The sequence below is a fragment of the Narcine bancroftii genome, unplaced genomic scaffold (assembly GCF_036971445.1).
Source record: "Narcine bancroftii isolate sNarBan1 unplaced genomic scaffold, sNarBan1.hap1 Scaffold_106, whole genome shotgun sequence".
NCBI classification, from domain to species: domain Eukaryota; kingdom Metazoa; phylum Chordata; class Chondrichthyes; order Torpediniformes; family Narcinidae; genus Narcine; species Narcine bancroftii.
In genome coordinates, this window is record NW_027211823.1 from 867347 (window position 1) to 872932 (window position 5586).

At 36.0% G+C, this 5586-nt stretch overlaps 1 long non-coding RNA gene across 1 annotated transcript; it reads left to right on the plus strand.

The window, feature by feature from the left end:
• The first annotated feature begins 2650 nt into the window (after positions 1–2650).
• LOC138750214 (uncharacterized) lies at positions 2651–4262 on the plus strand. The gene is made up of 3 exons (XR_011349167.1): positions 2651–2704; positions 4000–4036; positions 4225–4262. It is a non-coding gene; the product is annotated as an uncharacterized lncRNA (long non-coding RNA).
• The last annotated feature ends 1324 nt before the right edge of the window (positions 4263–5586 follow it).

A 5586-nucleotide genomic window follows, 5' to 3' on the forward strand; every position in this document is an offset into this window, starting at 1 on the left:
CAAGGGAAAGATCCACTCACACCAGCGTCATATAGACCAATATCTTTACTTAACACAGATTATAAGAAAATAGCTAAATTATTAGCAAATAGATTATCAGAGTATGTACCGAAAATGGTAAATCTAGACCAAACTGGATTTATCAAAAAAAGACGCACAACAGACAATATTTGTAAATTTATTAACTTAATTCATGCAGTAGAAGGGAATAAAGCACCAACAGTAGCAGTTGCTTTAGACGCAGAGAAGGCCTTTGACAGAGTAGAATGGAATTATTTGTTCAAAGTATTGCAAAAATTCAGTTTACCGGAGAAGTATATTAATTGGATTAAAGCATTATATAAGGGACCATTAGCGAAAATGACAGTAAATGGACATGTATCAAAGCAATTTAACTTAAGCAGGTCAACACGACAGGGATGCCCACTAGCACCTTTATTGTTTGCGTTAGCTATAGAACCACTAGCAGAATTGATAAGAACAGAAAATAATATAAAAGGGATAAAAATAAAAGACAAGGAATATAAAATCAGTCTATTTGCGAATGATGTTATAGTGTACTTAACAGAACCAGAACTATCAATAAAAGAATTATATAAGAAATTGAAGGAATATGGAGAAGTGTCGGGTTACAAGATCAACGTAAATAAAAGTGAAGCAATGCCTATGAATGATGCGGATTTCTCAAAATTTAAGAAAGAATCACCATTTAGGTGGCAAATGCAAGCAATAAGATACCTAGGTGTACAAATAAACAAAAATCTCGGCCAACTATATAAACTCAATTATTATCCAATAATGAAAAAATTACAGGATGATTTAGAGCATTGGAAAGATTTACCATTAACACTAATAGGAAGGATAAACTGTATTAAAATGAACATTTTTCCAAGGATATTATACCTATTTCAGGCATTGCCAATACAACTGACAGGGAAATTCTTCAAGGAGTTAAAGAAAATAATAAGGAAATTTTTATGGAAAGGGGGGAAACCGAGGATAGCACTAGATAAATTAATGGAATGGTATAAACAAGGAGGCTTACAACTGTCAAACTTTAAAAATTATTATAGAGCCGCACAATTAAGATACCTATCAGATTTTTATCAAACAAGGGAAAAGCCAGATTGGACTAGATTAGAATTAGATAAAATAGGGGAAAAGACACCTGAACACATATTTATAAATGGGTTGAAAAATTGGTACAACATAGAAGTTCTCCAGTATTACATCATCTACTCAATATTTGGAAGAAGATTCATGTAGAAAGAAATAAAACAAATTATCAATTACCAAAACTAATACTGACGCAAAACAAGTTACTCCTTTTTACAATAGATAACCTTTCCTTTAGAGAATGGGAGAAAAAAGGGATTAAAAGAATAGAAAATTGTTTTTCAGGAAATAGATTATTATCCTTTGAACAAATGAAAGATAAATACAATATAACTCAAGATACAGCTCTGGCATATTACCATTGAGATCCTACTTGAAGGATAAATTAGGAAGCAGTTTGAGTTTGCCAGAGGGAAGTAACTTTGAATATGTGATTACAGCTACAATGATAATCAAAAGATTTATAACAAATATGTATATTAAACTGCAAGAAAAGGGGAATGAAGAAACAAATGGTAAAACTAAACAAAAATGGGAACAGGATTTAAATATAAAGATAAAAAAGGAAACATGGGAGAAGTTATGCTCTGGAACGATGAGAAATACAATAAATATGAGGTTACATATGATACAATATAACTGGATACACAGGCTATACATTACACCTCAAAAGTTAAATAAATGGGACCCAACAGTATCTGATAGATGTTTTCGATGTAAAAAAGAAATGGGAACAACAATTCATGCAATCTGGACATGTGAAAAAGTAGAAAAATTTTGGGAAGATCTCAATCAGATATTAAATAAAATAACAGAAAACAATATGCCAAAGAATCCAGAGATCTTTCTCCTAAGTAACATAAAAAACAAAGAATTTGGAATTGATTTGGAGGATGCACAAAAAAGATTTGTTAAGATAGCTCTAGCCGTAGCAAAAAAATGTATTATGTCAACCTGGAAATTGGAAGATAATTTGAAAATACAACAATGGTATATAGAAATGAATAAATGTATTCCATTAGAAAAAATAACATATAGTTTAAGAAATAATATTGAAATATTCGAACAAATATGGGAGCCTTATATTAAACACAATAGTGAAAACCTACTGGGGACAATCACTACCTAAGTTAACGGAAGGAAAAGGAAATGAAAAGAATGGACTCAGTGGAATTTCTGGTGTATTTTTATTGAATGACAACATTGTCTGACTGGTTTAATGTATCCTAGATTTTATACCTTAAATGGACGGGAGGGGGGAGGTGGGGAGGGTGGGAGGGGAGGAGGGAGGGGGGGGAAGAAAATGACATTGTATATGTGTGAAAAGGAAAAAATGTGTATCATGGTTAATGTGATTTATGGTGTGAAAAATAAAAAATTATATAAAAAAAAATGCTCTTAGTTGGAAATAGCAAAAAAGATTGCGATGAGTTATATGATATTTATTTCTCAGTTGCTCAAATGACATTAATTGACCCCTTTCATAACAATCTTCAACATTTATAATCCCCTTACGAAATCAGCTATCCAGCGATTGATGATCCTGAAGATACGAGGATACGAGGATTTTGAATCAAAGCCATTCTGGGTGATGTACATCCACTTACACCAATTACATCATTTATTTTATTCCATATATTAATCAAATGTTTCAACAATTGTGTATCTTTATCACCAACCATTAATTTTGATTCCCACTTGTACATAAATTCTTCTGCTTTTCCCTCTCCTATTTTATTTGATTCTATTTTATCCCTTTCAAAAAAAGAAGCCTCATTTGAGCTGCTCCATAACAATTTTTAAAATGAGGAAGCTGCAGTCCTCTCAATGCAGAATTTGCATTGGGTTACTTGTAACATGGGATTCAATCGGAAATGGGTTCACGTGACATAAAACCACGATGCAGAGTGTTTTCTAAGAATGGAACACAAGAGGAGGGTTGTCTAGGTCTCCAGCAGGATATAGATCACAAGATATAGGAGCAGAAGTAGACCCGTTGAGTCTGTTCCACCATTCTTCCACTCAGCCCCACTGCCCAGCTCTCTCCCCATTACCCTTAATTCCTTGACGTATCAAATACCTGTTAATCTCTGCCTTAAATACACCCAATGACCTCACGTGGGTTTTACGACGCACTGACAAAATAATTTTTTCCACATTTGTTTTAAATTGACACCCTTTTATCCTGAAATTATGCTCTCCTGTCCTAGAATCTCCTACCAATGGAAACATCTTTGCCATATGTACTCTGTCCAAGCCTTCCAGCATTTGAAATGCCTCTGAGGTCCCCCTTATCCTTCTGTACTCCAACTAGTACAGTCGAAGAGTCGACAATTGTTCCTCATACACTAACCCTTTCATTCCTGATATCATTCCAGTAAATCATCTCTGACCTTCTCCAACACCAGCACATCTTTTCTCAAATACAGCACCCAAAACTCTAATTCTGATTGAATGGAAAGGGAATTCTCCAACGACACAAACACAACAGTGAAATGATATTATGTCTTGTTGATATTTACCACTCGGGAAGGTTCTTGTTGTGTTGTTCAGGGAAGCATTAGTGTTTTTGTGACTCAATATACCAGCATCTGAAGTTTGTTATCTCTTCAGAAAAGCTTGATAGCTTTAGCATGGAGCAGAGCTGAACCAGGTCTTTGCAGGTATTTAAGGGAGTGTGTTGGCAGGGTTTGTTCTGGACCAACAATCTCACCAAATGACTCTGCTTGAAATCAAGATTCAAACCATTTTGAGCAATACAACAGGAATTGTTCAACAAGAGCCTGATGTTCCCTGAGGAGTTTTCTTTCAATAGTGGAAGTGATTTTTTTTTTTAAAAGCCCGTTAATATTCCTGATACAGATGTTTGTATTTAACTTTCAGGTTGCTATCTGTTGTAAACTTGGAGGCCTTTAATGGGGTGAGTGGGTGGAGTCTTTGCTTTAACCAAGCAGTTCTCTTGCAATTTTCCAGCTGTTGGATGCGATTCAGTTGCTTGCAAGTTTAGCAAGTGGGATTTTGATGTGAAATTGCAACTCACAGCGTCATTTTTGTGTTTGAAAATGCCAATGTGAAAATTTTAACTTTAGTCTTCTTGGTTTGCTCAAGTTTACAGAGGAAACGTTGGGTGAAGCTGAGAAGACAGAGTTGGATGCCTATTTGGCGTATCGGCTGGGCAAAGCAGAAAGCACAAAATGAGGGGCTGAAAAAATAATGAAGCAGACTGAAGTGCCGTTGAACCAAACCCAGGTAAAGAATTTAATTTTGTGCAGCGTACTTAAGAGACCAAACGATTTAGGCTTTTCGTGGTGACCTATTTAAATGAACAAAATCTGATTAGAATAGAAGTTTATGGAATGTTTGGAAGTTGCCACAAAAAAATGGAGCATATAAATTAGATGTTGTAATTAAGATAAATGAACAATTCAATGAGCCTGGTGTCACAGTATCTGCCTCCCTCTACTGTACATCACCGTTAAACCTTCTCCCCAATATGCACCTGATGTCAAAGTATCTGACACTGTTAATCGTATATCAATGTTAAACCTTCTCACGAATGTGAATCCTGTCTCAAAGTTTCTGCCTCAGTCTATCGTACATCAACATTAAACTTTCTCCCCCCTGTGAACATTGTGTAATAGAATCTGCCTCAGTGTACCGTCCATCACCGTTAAACCTTCTCCCCACTGTGAACCTGGTGTCACGGTATATATCTCAATTTACAGTATATCACCGTTAAACCTTCTCCCCAATGTGAACCTGGCGTCACAGTATCTGCCTCAGTCTACCGTACATCACCGTTAAACCTTCTCACTACTGTGAACTTGGTGTCACAGTATTGATCTCAGTCTATCGTATATCACTGATAAACCTCCTCCCCACTGTGCACCCGATGTCACGGTATCCATCTCAATTGACCGTACATCACTGTTAAACATTCTCCCCAATGTGAACATGGTGTCACAGTATCTGACACAGTTTATAGTAAATCACTGTTAAACCTTCTTACTACTGTGGAATCCATCTCACATTTTCTACCTCATTCTACCGTTCATAAACATTAAGCCTTTTCCTCCTGTGAACCTGGTGTTAAAGTATCTGCCTCAGTTTAAAGCACATCACCATTAAGCCTTCTTACTGCCCTGAACTCAGCGTCACAGTATATCCCAACGTCTACAGTACTTTACCGTTAAAACGTCTCCCCACTCTGAACCTGGTGTCGCAGTATCTCATACAGTTTATTGTACATGACTGATAAACCGTGTTAATGTTCTGAAACCATTGTCTCAGTATCTCTCATCAGTCTACCATACATCATCGTTAAACATTTACACATCTGTGAACGGGTGTCACTGTATCTGACACAGTTTATCGTACATTGCTGTTAAACCTTCTCCCCACTGTGAACCTGGTGTCACTGTATCTGACACAGTTTATCGTACATTACTGTTAAACCTTTTCACTGCTGTG